Consider the following 13,443-nt stretch of genomic DNA (forward strand, 5'->3'; position numbering starts at 1 on the left):
AGAAATCTTATGAAAAAAAAACTTCTGAAATATATCTTTTACTGTGACACTATTATGAGGAATGTTAGGCAATGATACCAAATCAAATAGGGTCAAATTCTAAACGGCTTTATGATTACTATACTCACCCAGGGACACCCTTCACAAAAGGGCACCCCCCCTTGGACTATGATCCCAGGGGACTCTAGCTATAGGAACCCCTGTGGTATTAGGAAGGGGGAAGGAACACAGCCAATCAGGGCCGGTACTTGAGGAAACCGTAACAGCGGTGAACTATCATTAAGTGTAGGAGGGAGTTTGTCGGGTCTCACTTAATTAATCCAACTTACCAAGGACTGAGAGCAATCATTTCTCATTGGTTCCTATGGCTGCTTTCACTCAATGCCTCTACTCTTGTTCCACGTTCTACCATATATATATATATATATATATATATATATATATATATGAGAGAGAGAGAGAGAGAGAGAGAGAGAGAGAGAGAGAGAGAGAGAGAGAGAGAGAGAGAGAGAGAGAGAGAGAGATGTGTTTGGGTGGTTCTTACAGAGAAGGGTGCAGATGATTGAGAGGCGTATAAGAGAAAGCGGCAGGAGGTCAAGAGAAAGGTGCAAGGGTTGAAAAAAAGAGCAAATGAGGGTTGGGGTGAGAGAGTATCAGTAAACGTTAAGGGGAATGAGATATTTTGGAAGGAGGTAAATAACGTACGAAAGACAAGAGAACAAATGGGAACATTGGTGAAGGGGGCAAGGGGGAAGTGAAAACAGGTAGCGGTAAAGTAAGGAGATGGAATGAATATTTTGCAGGACGGTTGAATGTGTTAAGTGATAGAGTGGGAGATGTAGGGTATTTGGGTCGGAGCGGTATGCGAAGTGAGAGTCATGGAGAATTGTTTGTTGAAGAGAGAGGAGCTGGCGAAAGCCTTACGTAAGATGAAATGTGGCAAGATAGTTTGAGTAGATTGTACTGCAGTTGAATTTGTTTTAAAAAGGCGTGGCGTTGCTGTTGATTGGTTGGTAAGGATTTTCAGAGTAAGTATGGATCATGGTGAAGCGCCTGAGGTATGGCAGAATGCATGCATAGTGCCACTGTATAAAGGCAGTTGGATAAAGGTGAGTGTTCAAACTACGAACGTACAAGTTTGTTAAGCATGCCTGAGTGTCCCTGATAAGTTGTATAGGAGGGTATTGATTGAGATGGTGAAGACATGTACAGAGCATCAGACTGGGGGAGGAGCAGTGTGGTTTCAGAAGTGGTAGAGGATGTGTGGAACAGGTGTTTGCTTTGTAGAATGTGTGAGAAGTACTAAGGGAAACCGATGGATTTGTATGTATGTATGTGGCATCTATGAAAGGTATGCAAGGGAAAGAGTGAATTGGAACGATGTGGTATACTGGGGTCAACATACTGTCAATGGACTGAACCAGGGCATGTGAAGTGTCCTGGGTAAACCATGGAGAGATCTGTGGGGCCTGGATGTGGATGGCGAGCTGCAGTGGTCTCGGTGCATTACACAAGACAGCTACAGATGGATGTGAGCGGATCTGGTCTTTCTTCGTCTATTCCTGGCGCTACCTAACTACCGCAAGAAACCGCTGTCAACTATGAAATGAGACTGTGCAGTACTTACAAAGGACCTTGAGCTGATGTGAGGTTTCCATGGTGGTGGCTGGTAGGTCTGGGTTTTCCGCACGGCAAGTGAGTTTGCTACCCTCGTCCTCGGGTCCCACCACCAGCTCTAGCGTACTGGTGGACTTGACTCCATCCGGGGACGTCTGTTGGGGGAGGCGACACACTGCTGGTTACGATTGGGAGTACGTAGAATTACATTTGGGTACATAAAAGTATACATATGGATAGAAGGAAGTACAGGAGGGTACAGGAGAGTTCATGGGGGTATATGGGGGTACCTGAAAGTACGTGGGGATACATGGGTGTACATGGGAGTGAGGAGATGGGAAAGTCAGAGAACAGAGGAGAATGATCATACACTAACGTATCAACTACACACACAGTCTACATGGGTTTTGTGGGGCAGAAATTGACCAGTAGATTACTCCTATTGATGATGGACCGTGTCTATATATTATGTTATGTGGGTGGGTGGGGTACTGGATGAACGGTGGCTCGGTGTGGACAAAGGGGGGCCATGTGGGGTTTATGCGAGGTCAGAGAGCTACAGACGCAGGATAGGCTTATGTGAGGTTAGGTAAGGGATACACAGGCGAGCTGAGACTTATGTGAGGTTGGGTAAGGGATACACAGGCGAGCTGAGGTTTATGGGAGGTTAGGTAAGTGCTACAAAGGCAGGCTGAGGCTTATGTGTGGCCCGCTGAAGGATACAAGAAGAGGCCGAGGCGTATGTGAGGTTCGATAAAGGTTACACGAGGAAGCTGAGGTTTAAAGAAAGCTATATAAGGACTATAGGAGCAGGTGAGACTTATATGGGCTACGTAAGGGCTATAGGAGATATGTGAAATTAGATAAGGCTTATAGGAACAGCCTGAGGGTTATGTGAGGCCAGATAAGGGCTCACAAGAGTAGACGAGGCTATGTGAAGCTAAGGAAGGCGCACAAGATCAGACAGGTGAACTTATGGGACCAGTGACGTTACTTAAGCAAAGTAGCTAAACTGAGGTTTGCTGAGGACGACATTCCACCACGGACGGCACTTGTGGACCTCAGATCATGCGCAAGTGGGTAGGAGTTGATGGAAATGTTAAAAGAAATCCTTCCTTTCTTGTCAGGAAAACGAGTTAAGAGCAGAACTAACAAAAATCCGCGACGGGATTTGTAAAATGAATATGAACAAAAAATGGACCGCAGTCAAGTGGGAAACTATCAACAGGACCTGGTCGTCGACCATAAAGGACTGGGTAGCTGTAGATAAGGGGATCTTGTGTCCTCTCCTCAACCCCAGGGCAACACACAATAGATTTTTTGATAAGGGCGGCAAGATTTTAGTGGTGGAGGAGACTGGTGGTGGAAGAAGACGTCCTTTTGGCATCCGTGTAGGGGAGGATGTCATCTGACACCTGTGTGGGTGGGAGAGGACATTCCTAGACACCAGCGTTGGAGAGGACATCCTTTAGACACCCGCTTGGGAGAAGACATCCTTTTACACATGACTGGATGAAGACGTCCTCAATCACCCTTTTCAGGAGGATGACGTCCTCAGACGCCCTTGTGGGAGTATGACGTCCTTACAAACCCGTGTGAAGGAGGACCTCCTTCGACAACAGTGAAACAGAGGATCTCAAAGGTCCGAAGATGCTTACCTTGCATCAACGACCACTGCAGCCACTAGCCACCACACTCACCACACCCCTGGACCCAGACACAGCCTCACGAAGCTTATCGTCAGTAAATGAAGGAAATAAAGCTTAATCTCCACCTCCGAAATTCCTTGTGACACATCTGAAGAAAATATGGAGGAATGTGTTTCGTGAGAGGGTCCCCAGCTGTGAGGAGAGATAAGATTCCCTTCGTCTCCAGATGCGAGGGGGTCTGGTTCGAGAGGAGGAAGAGGAGGGAAGAAGAAGAAGAAGGGGATGAGGAGGAGGAGGAGGAGGAGGAGGAGGAGGAGAAAGATGAATGGGACGGGAGACAGAAGATGAGACATAAGAATGGAGGGAAGGAAGGTTCCTGGATCTAATTTTGCCTTTGTCTTGACGGGTCTTGAGGAGGGGCCAAGGTTGAGAGTGGTGATGCGGGAGGGTATGTGAGAGGGTGGAAGAGGTGGGAGTAGGTCATGGGGAAGAACGAGAAGGTGGAGGACACGGGAGAAAGTCATGGGAGAGGTGGGAGGGTACGGGGGAGTAGGTCATAGGAGAGATAGGAGGATAGTGGTCGTGGGAGGAGGGATGGATGGAGGTGTAATGGGTTCTTGGGAGAGGCTGGAGGTTGGGAACCATGTCTTGGGAGAGGTGGGAGAGTGGGTATACTTGGAAATAAATTATTGGGAGAGGTGGAAGAGTGGGTATACTGGAAACAGAGCCTTGGGAGAGGTGGGAGCGTGGTTGGTCGTGGAAACAGAGCCTTAGGAGAGATGAGAGTATCTCATCACAAAATAGTCTGGAAAAGAAGAGAGAGAGAGAAAGACTCATGACTCATGACTCATCACAGCCTCATGACGGGAGAAGGAGGGAGGAAAAGAGTTGTGATGCATCCTATGTCGTGCCTCACCGTGTGTCGTGACTCACTATGTGTTGTGACTCACCATGTGTCGTGACTCACCATGTGTCGTGCCTCACCGTGTGTCGTGACTCACCGTGTGTCGTGACTCACCGTGTGTCGTGACTCACCATGTGCCGTGCCTCACCGTGTGTCGTGCCTCACCGTGTGTCGTGACTCACCGTGTGTCGTGACTCACCGTGTGTCGTGACTCAACATGTATCGTGACTCACCATGTGGGATATGCTCTTCTTCATGCTCCCGTCCAGCCACCAGGTGAGTATAGCGGGAGGTCGGCTTCCTGTGGCCTCACACATGATCTTATGAGGAAGCCGCGCAGACACGGGCCCCTCCAGGCCCCTCATAATGACGCTCTCTGGCCCGACTGTAGATATATGAGGCGGTCGTGAGAGAGAGAGAGAGAGAGAGAGAGAGAGAGAGAGAGAGAGAGAGAGAGAGAGAGAGAGAGAGAGAGAGAGAGAGAGAAACAAAATTGAAGAATTATGAGGAAAACATTATTTACTTCAAGCACATATACCAAAATATGATCTTTGCCAATAGCATATATTGATGTGGTCCTCAAAATACATTCATATTGTACATGAATACACACACACACACACACACACGCACACACACCTGGCATGAGGAGTGGAGGTTCAAGCCTCCATCTGTCCCTCTCCAGCAGCTCACACACCTGTGTCAACAGGAGCTGAGGTACCTCGCTTGCTCCTCTCACCAGCCCCTCCCACCACTCTCATATAAAGCCTCCAACAGCATGGTAAATCAGTGGGAAATACGGCTTTATGAAGGGATTACTTATACAGGCGATCGTGGTCTATAATGGGAGGGGCATAGATGCTATGTCTCAGTGTATATAAACACACACACTCTCTCTCTCTCTCTCTCTCTCTCTCTCTCTCTCTCTCTCTCTCTCTCTCTCTCTCTCTCTTTCCTTCTCTCTTTTTCTCACACACACACACACACACACACACACACACACACACACACACACACACACACACAAGCTATACAGCTAAACAGAGCTATACCTTACAGCAATATGTAGCGGTTCTTGTTAAGTATGGAGGGTGAGGGAGGACGTGAGGGATGCATGTTGAAGTGGAGGAAGCCAACAGGTCATCATCCACTCGCCACTCAAGACCACATCAGTTCCACCGGGAGTGGAGTGAACCCGGGCATCGTCTTCCTCCTCCTCCTCCTATTCGGCCCTCCACCTCGTCACCTCCACTCACCAGGGGATAATTAATGGATCACTTATCCACTTAATACGTACGTCGCAGTAATTCCGACCGAGACGTAACACACGGAACACGCAACAAACTGCTCCCTAAATCCGACCGACTTCTTCCCCGGGAGGTTATTAAGGCATAAATACTAAAGGCCACCAGTAAAGACGCGACTGAGGTACAATTGCTCGACCTGTAAACCTGTCGGACGCTGGGACCCGACGCGCGCCGCGCCCCAAACTCCATTGAAAAAGTGCCACAAAGTTGGTCCTCCTCAGCTGCTTTGGTGGTGTGAGGGATTTGTGTTATGCACACTGCCCTTTCCTTGTCGTGGATATTTCTTTTTCCTTTAGCTGGATAGATTTCTAGAGTGTATTCTCTCGTTGTTTAGCCTTCTAGAGCCACCGCTCTGCTCCTGGCTAGTTTCTTACGAGTCTTCGAACCCTTTCTTTTACATACTAGCCTCCTTGAAACCCTCCTACTACAAACTAGCCTCCTTGATCCCCTCCTACTACAGACTAGCCTCCTTGAACCCCTCCTACTACAGACTAGCCTCCTTGAACCCCTCCTACTACAGACTAGCCTCCTTGAATCCCTCCTACTACACATAAGACTCACTAGAGCCCATCTTTCTCACAGCCTAGCATCCTAGATCTCCTCCTATTACGGACTAGACTCTTAAGAGTCCCTCCTATTACGGACTAGACTCTTAAGAGTCCCTCCTATTACGGACTAGACTCTTAAGAGTCCCTCCTATTCCAGACTTACTTTCTAGAGTCGCCTCCATATGCTGGATAGCCTCGTAGAGCGCTCTCCATTCCTGGTTAAACTTTTAGCGTTCCTGTTGTTACTAGCTAGCTTCTCAGCGTGGCCTCACCATTCCTGGCTCTCCTCCTTCAGCCTCTGCAGTTCCTGACTCGCCTCCTGGAGCCTCTTGTGTTGCTGACTCCTTCCCCCCCGCATCTCATCAAGGCTCCTTCTGTTGCAGGTCTGTTGTTGCTTCTAGAGCCCTTGCTGTTGCTGGCCTTGAACCCCTCCTGTTACCGACTCACTCTTCGCACCTCCTCTTTTTGCTGAATTGCCTCCTAGCTTCCCTCCTTCCTAAAGGTCTTCCTATCGCTGACTAGCCCTCCTAAAGCCCCCCCCTGTCGTCTGGTAACTTATGAGAGGCCCATCCTATCACTGGATAGCCCCATAGAACCTCTACTGTTGCTGGCTAGCCCCTGAGATCTCAGCCTGGTTGGCTCGTCACCCAAAAGGGGTAATTTTACAAGCTCTCAAGGTTAGTGGCTGGGTGAGGGAGATGGATAGGTTCCTTCCTTCCCATAGTGTTATAGTACTGACGGATGAGTGAAATAAGGTCATTAGTCGTTCTACGACACAGGGTGGTCAGCTGTAGCTGTCCTGGCCGACACACACACACACATACACACAAGTACTCACAGTTCATATCCAGCTCGATGGCGGCCTTCTTCGTAGGCGCGAGGTCGTCATTGGCAGCTTGACACGTATAGGTGGAGTGGAGGTCCTCCTTCTTCAACGCCCGCAGGTGTATCGTGTTGACCACCTCTCTCCCAGACTCAACCCCGGTCCGCCTCGGGCTGAGGGGAATGAGAGTTGACGTAATGATATTACTGGCTCCGACAACTCCACTTCCTCCTCCTCATCCTCCTCCTCCCTCGTCCTCCTACCCAACCTCAGTCGTCCCTGACCACCACAGGGGGACGTGATGTGGCCCAGACCAGCCTCAGAAGGGTGTGTGTGTGTGTGTGTCTGTGTGTGTGGCTCAGTGGGACCACTCCGTGAAGGGAATGCGTAGGGGAGGTGGAAGAAAGTTTGTTACGTAGAATGTGTTCAGAAAAGTGGGTGTTAGATGAGGTTCATAAGTGATTACTTACAAGGTGTTACAAGAGATCCATAGGAGAATCACAAGGTGTTACAGGAGACTCATAGGAGATTCATAGGAGCTTAGAAAAGATTCATTGGAGATTCCTAGGGTCTTCGAGGAGGTTCCTATGAGATTCAGAGGGTGTTAGGGGAGATTCGTAGGGTGTTAGAGGAGATCCATAAGAGATTCATAGGGTCTTAGAGGAGACCCATAGGAGATTCATAAGGTGTTAGAGGAGACTCATAGGAGATTCATAGGGTCCAATAGTAGATTCACTGGATATTCATCGTGTGTTAGGGGAGAAACATAGGAGATTCCTAGGGTCCTGGGGAAGATCTATAGGAGATTCAGAATGTGTTAGAGGAGATCCATAGGAGATTCATGGGAATGACTGAGGCCTCAGTTGCCTTTGAGGCAAAAGTAGGATGATGACAGAGACTCACCTGGCGGGTTCCTGGTGGTGGTAGGTGCTGTCTAGGAGGCGTCCATCCCTCCACCAGGTGACGGCAGGTGGTGGGTCGCCCCCCTTGACCCGGCAGGTGAGCGAGGGGCGTTGACCCACGGTGTAAGGTCCCGCCACACTCACCAGTTCCAGCCCACCTTCATCCACGATCCTGACGCTGCCCACCGGCTCTGTCGAAGGGAAGGGATCAGGTCCAGTGGTTATAGTACTTTTTTTTTTAACCTCTGGATTGATCGACAACGTCAGTTTGGAACCACCAGTCCAGGTAATTTGAAAACACCTCTTTTTTTTTTTTCTTTAGGTGTTAATGATGATTATTCGAAGACCTTACACGCTCCCAAGCCTTGGGTGGAGGTCGCTGGTACTGCTATATACATCTATCTATCTATCTAATGTATATATATATATATATATATATATATATATATATATATATATATATATATATATATATATATATTATCCCTGGGGATAGGGGAGAAAGAATACTTCCCACGTATTCCCTGCGTGTCGTAGAAGGCGACTAAAAGGGGAGGGAGCGGGTGGCTGGAAATCCTCCCCTCTCGTTTTTTTTTTTTTTTTTTTTTTTTTTTTCCAAAAGAAGGAACAGAGAAGGGGGCCAGGTGAGGATTTTCCCTCTAAGGCCCAGTCCTCTGTTCTTAACGCTACCTCGCAAATGTGGGAAATGGCGAATCGTATGAAAAAAAAAAAAAAAAAAAATATATATATATATATATATATATATATATATATATTTTTTTTTTTCATACTATTTGCAATTTCCCGCATTTGCGAGGTAGCGTTAAGAACAGAGGACTGGGCCTTAAAGGGAAAATCCTCACCTGGCCCCCTTCTCTGTTCCTTCTTTTGGAAAATTAAAAAAAAACGAGAGGGGAGGATTTCCAGCCACCCGCTCCCTCCCCTTTTAGTCGCCTTCTACGACACGCAGGGAATACGTGGGAAGTATATATATATATATATATATATATATATATATATATATATATATATATATATATATATATATATATATATATATTTTTTTTTTTTATATTTATTTTATTATACTTTGTCGCTGTCTCCCGCGTTTGCGAGGTAGCGCAAGGAAACAGACGAAAGAAATGGCCCAACCCCCCCCCCCCCCCATACACATGTATATACATACGTCCACACACGCAAATATACATACCTACACAGCTTTCCATGGTTTACCCCAGACGCTTCACATGCCTTGATTCAATCCACTGACAGCACGTCAACCCCGGTATACCACATCGATCCAATTCACTCTATTCCTTGCCCTCCTTTCACCCTCCTGCATGTTCAGGCCCCGATCACACAAAATCTTTTTCACTCCATCTTTCCACCTCCAATTTGGTCTCCCTTTTCTCCTCGTTCCCTCCACCTCCGACACATATATCCTCTTGGTCAATCTTTCCTCACTCATTCTCTCCATGTGCCCAAACCACTTCAAAACACCCTCTTCTGCTCTCTCAACCACGCTCTTTATATATATATATATATATATATATATATATATATATATATATATATATATATATATATATATATATACATGTTTTGGACAATCACATGTTTACCAAATGGCGTCCTAGCTTCGTCTCTTCGATGTATATCAACTGACTGTTATATTTTTCTCTCTTGTGTCTCCCCTGATGATGTGATTATTACACGAAAGTGCACTTGGGAACTTTTCGTGTTTCATTTTCCCCGTGGACTCATAGGAATATATATATATATATATATATATATATATATATATATATATATATATATATATATATATATATAGCATTAATCTATTGGAGAGAGAGAGAGAGAGAGAGAGAGAGAGAGAGAGAGAGAGAGAGAGAGAGAGAGAGAGAGAGAGGATATTCCTGCCATTTGTTCTCACAAAGTGCATTCCACTTGGTCCCTCGGTGGTGCAAATGATGTGTCATTTAGCAGAGTAGTGTTTGTGAACTTTGGGGCGAGGACAACAGGTGCCAGTGATCCTGCTGGAGATGAGGGGATCCTGGAGATGAGAGTCACCTGGATATGGAAGTCTCCTCGAGATACGAGTCACCTAGAGATGAAAGTCACCTAGAGATGAGAGTCACCTAGAGAAGAAAGTCACCTTGAGATAAGAGTCACCTGGAGATGAGAGTCACCTAGAGATAAGAGTCACCTAGAGATGAGAGTCACCTGGATATGAGAGTCACCTGGAGATGAGAGTCACCTAGAGATGAGAGTCACCTGGAGATGAGAGTCACCTGGAGATGACATTGAGAGGAACTCGGAAATGAGAGAAGCTATGAGACGAGGAGATGTTGGTGGTGTTGGAGGTGCGGGTGAGCCATGAGGAAAACCCAACCAATATTTATCTCGTCCACACTCAGGCAGAGTCCGCCCCTCCCCACGTAATGCCATCTTCTCCTCTGACACGCTGTGTCAAGTCGTTGTGATGAAGCGACTCGATACTTCTCCTCTCTCAGCATCCACAGGGGAGGAATATCGAATGTCGGTCTGTCCTATGGCCAACAGCGTCACGGAGACAGATGAAGGTATATTACGTACGTGGGGCTCGGTAGAGGAACAGTGGGTCGTTTGTGGGATCAAAATGATAAAGTTTGGAGTTCAGGTTTGGTTCAGGGGAACACTAGAGGCAAAGGAGAAGGAATATGGAAGGAGGAGCATCTTTCTGAGGGAAAAAAATGTCTTGAAATAAGATAAGATCTAGAGTGTCAAGGTGGATACGGGGGCAAGGAAGTTAATGACGAGTGTGATAGCAGTAGCCTCCCTCCTGTAGGTGCAGAGCAAGTGAGATATGGACGAAGAAGTGAACGAGGAAAAGTAAGAAACTGATCATAACAATCCTGAACCGACGGAAGACTGTAGACCTGACCTACAGCTACGGGGATGACCTCTAATTGTGAGCAATTGACCTGCCGTTGAAGTATTGGCCTAAAAATGAAAGATTGATCCTCAAAAACCATCAGAAGAGAGACATTCTGGCGATTTTTGACCTGACCAGCTATGACGCGTCAGGCACAGGTTCACCACACGATGCACTGACCCATATCTGTTACCTTAGCCTCCAATGTAGGCTTTGGTAGTTTAAGGCAGTAACCCCAAAACTAGGTGGATAACATGACACTGAGGTCAGCCCTGAATGGGTTGTAGCAACTGATCTCTTGAGACAGAACTGAAGGATTGACCTACAATCAAGTGTTGTCCAGCGACAGTGAGGTCCACATGTAATAATGTCGTTGTCTTTAGCATAGGTAATGAAGAACAGATCCATGAATATGAGACACACTCATGAATATGACACTGAACCATGAATATGACACTGAGCCATGAATAAGACAGACAGATATCAATAGACGTTAAAACTGGTTTATTGATAACTGGTGCATGACCTTATTGACGATAATGGAACCCATCTTAAAACTAAGAGGTTGAGCTATAATGATGATGTTGATGTCGGAGGCATCATGAACGGTGAGTGACCCCATTCCATAATGACCTGACCTATGAGTAAAGGACTGACCTATGACGGTGAGGTTGACCCTGACGTGGGTGGTGGTGAGGTGCTTGTAGTCGACCCGACAGCGGTAGACGCTCTGGTCGCTTCGTTTGGTCTGGTTGAAGACCAGCGCCGCTGGGATGGTGGTCATGCTGAAGTGGGCCCTCCCTCCCAGGATATCCGGGTCGGCCCATTCCATAGGGCGGGAGTAGGCCCCTGCCCGAGCGTCGTAGCTGTGTTGGGGAAGAAGAAGGAGACTGTTGTAGTCTTGGGGAGAAGGGGAGGTAAATAGCTTTACACACTGTAGGGAAGATTGGCTGCTACGAAGGGAAGGGACGTGGAGGGAAAATGTAGTTCCTGAGAGGGAAGGAAAATGGGAAGGCAGTAGTAGTCTTGCCAAATGGGAGAGAGGAAGGCATTAGAAACAGTCACTGTGGGAAAGAGAGGAAGGAATAGCTGTAGCGGGTTGAAGAGATGTAGGGGAAATGTAGTGTCCTTTAGGAAGAGAGGCAGGGAAGGGTAGCGGCTATGTGTATGTGTGTGTGAGAGAGAGAGGAAGATTAACTGCTGAGGGAGAGAGTCTGAGGGAGTGTAGAAGCTGTGAGGGAGGAGGGAAATGCGTGTCGCAACAGCAGGGGAGAGCGGACGGGACGACAGTAAGTGTGACGGAGAGACGAGCAGAGAGCAGCGGGCGGTCGTGGAGTGGAGGATAAGCAAGTGTTAAGCTGGTGGTGTACGTAGAGGAAAGGATGAGGGAATGAGAGGGGAGGGGGCAAGTACCGGTGGAGGAGAGAGGATGGAAGGTGGTAGCCGTGAGGGAGAGGAGATGGAGGAGGCTAAAGATGAGTCACGTGAGTTGGGCGATAGGTGCGACAGAAGACTGGGGAAGCTGCTGGTGGGAGTGAAGACAAAGGTGAAACAGACACAGGGAATGTTGAGATGATATTCAACTTCACGTCAACAGACTCGCACCAAGCGTGTTATCACACTCACTGTGTGGAGCCTGAGGCTGACCGCCACGGCCTCACAGACGTACCTCTGACCTTATCATTGCTCTGCACTTTGTAACTCTGCGGTTAATGACGCCTGGCAAATAATTACGGAGTGGCATAGTGCCATGAATGACGGTATAGTGGCATAGGGCCAACGAGGACGTAGTGGCACAGAGAGAGCAAAGCAACACACGGTCATAGACGACAGAATGGTACCTATAACCATTGAGGATCGAAATGTTCTGTTGCGCTCAGCCTTTGCTGACTTGGGCATGTTTAAGGGATAGAACTCCCCAGACTGTGTTGCTATATTGTCTTGGGTTCAGTGGGAGATGCCTGTGTCACTCCCTTTGCCGGGGGTGTATGGTGCGTTTGCACGCTGTATGCTTGTGTATTACGTATGGCATACGTTCGTGTTGTGTGGGGATGAGTGATGGAGTGTATGCTACCGCCATGTGGGAGGCGTGACAGACGTATTTATACCAGTGATATATGGCGAGGGTAGGCACATGCACGGACTGTGTGGTGGCAGGTGTACATGTAAACATTGTGTGGGAGTCAGGTGTATATATATATAGTGCTGGAGGGGTGGGGGGAGGAGGGGGGAATACCTCTGCATGGGGGAGGGGAGGGGAGGGGAGGGGAAGGGGAAGGGGGATGGAGTACACAGGACAAAGGGTCTGCCGTGGTCCGCACCGCCGGGTATATAAAGACAGAACATAATGGTAATGAGACACGCCAGTGGCCAAGGTCACCTGGACCCGGCATAGTGGCCCGAGGGCCACTAACCCCCACCCTCAGTGCCCCCAGGGCCACCTACCCCCACGGTACACTGACTACAGGACCACGTACCTCCTGCCAGTGCCTCATATCCACCTCCCACCTACATAATGCCTCTACGAACTCCCCAACCTCAGCATAGTGGCTTCAGGACTACTTCCCACCTGCACAGTCCTTCAGATGGACCTACCCCCCTACTGCAGTGCCTGCATGGCCACCTACCCCCACGTACAGTGCCTGCAGAGCCACCTATCCCCACGTACAGTGCCTGCAGGGCGACCTACCCCCCTACTCCAGTGCCTGCATGGCCACCTACCCCCACGTGCAGTGCCTGCAGAGCCACCTACCCCCACGTACAGTGCCTGCAGAGC

General features: G+C 48.2%; 1 pseudogene; it reads right to left on the reverse strand.

Moving 5' to 3' along the window:
• Positions 1 to 13,443, reverse strand: part of LOC139765028 (protein turtle homolog A-like) — a 115,088-nt pseudogene that overhangs the window by 21,613 nt on the left and 80,032 nt on the right.

This window comes from Panulirus ornatus, chromosome 52 (genome assembly GCF_036320965.1).
Source record: "Panulirus ornatus isolate Po-2019 chromosome 52, ASM3632096v1, whole genome shotgun sequence".
Taxonomy (NCBI): Eukaryota; Metazoa; Arthropoda; class Malacostraca; order Decapoda; family Palinuridae; genus Panulirus; species Panulirus ornatus.